Raw genomic sequence first — 692 nt, 5'->3', positions numbered from 1 at the left:
TACTGTCTATTGGTTGCCCAGAGCCGTGCCTCCACAACGTAAAAGCGCACTAGAGGTGCACTGGTATCAATACTTATGTCTGAATAATGTCTCCAGCAGCGGCCATTTTTCTGGAGTACAACAAGTGACAGTCTACAGACACATGCAGGATTAACCGAGGAGAAGCTTGCTTCATTGAATGAAAGAGGGTCTGCTGGTTCCCATTCATACTGCTTGCCGGCTGTAGACAGATACAAATGGCAGCTAGCTCTGATAAGGAGTCATGTACATGTTGGGAAGAGATACACAAAGCTGACAGACTACAGCTTAAGAAATTTACAGTATAAGCAGAAAATAATGTCAGTCTACCAAGAAATCACTTTGGGTGGGGGTGAAGGACAGGTACCATATACAGTGTAAAGTGTGCATTGAGCGCAGATAAACACACATGCATTGGCTTTGCTGTATTGCGGTGTCTTTTAATATGAACTTTTTTCTCCACTTCCAGGAGCATGAATGAATGTATGGGAAGGAGACGGCAGAGGAGCCAAACTCGTGCTGGCCTGCTCTTTTTTCTCTTTGTCTTGAGTTGACACGTTAACCACTTCCAGTCCGGACACTTTCACCCCCTTCCTGTCCAGGCCAATTGTCAGCTTTCAGCTCTATCACACTTTGAATGACAATTGTGTGGTCATGCAACACTGTACCCATAT

This window comes from Staurois parvus, unplaced genomic scaffold, assembly GCF_062004578.1.
Source record: "Staurois parvus isolate SC_StPar_1 unplaced genomic scaffold, SC_StPar_1.0 ptg000661l, whole genome shotgun sequence".
Lineage (NCBI taxonomy): Eukaryota > Metazoa > Chordata > Amphibia > Anura > Ranidae > Staurois > Staurois parvus.
The sequence above is the reverse complement of the archived record's forward strand: the minus strand, read 5'-3'. Positions refer to the sequence as shown.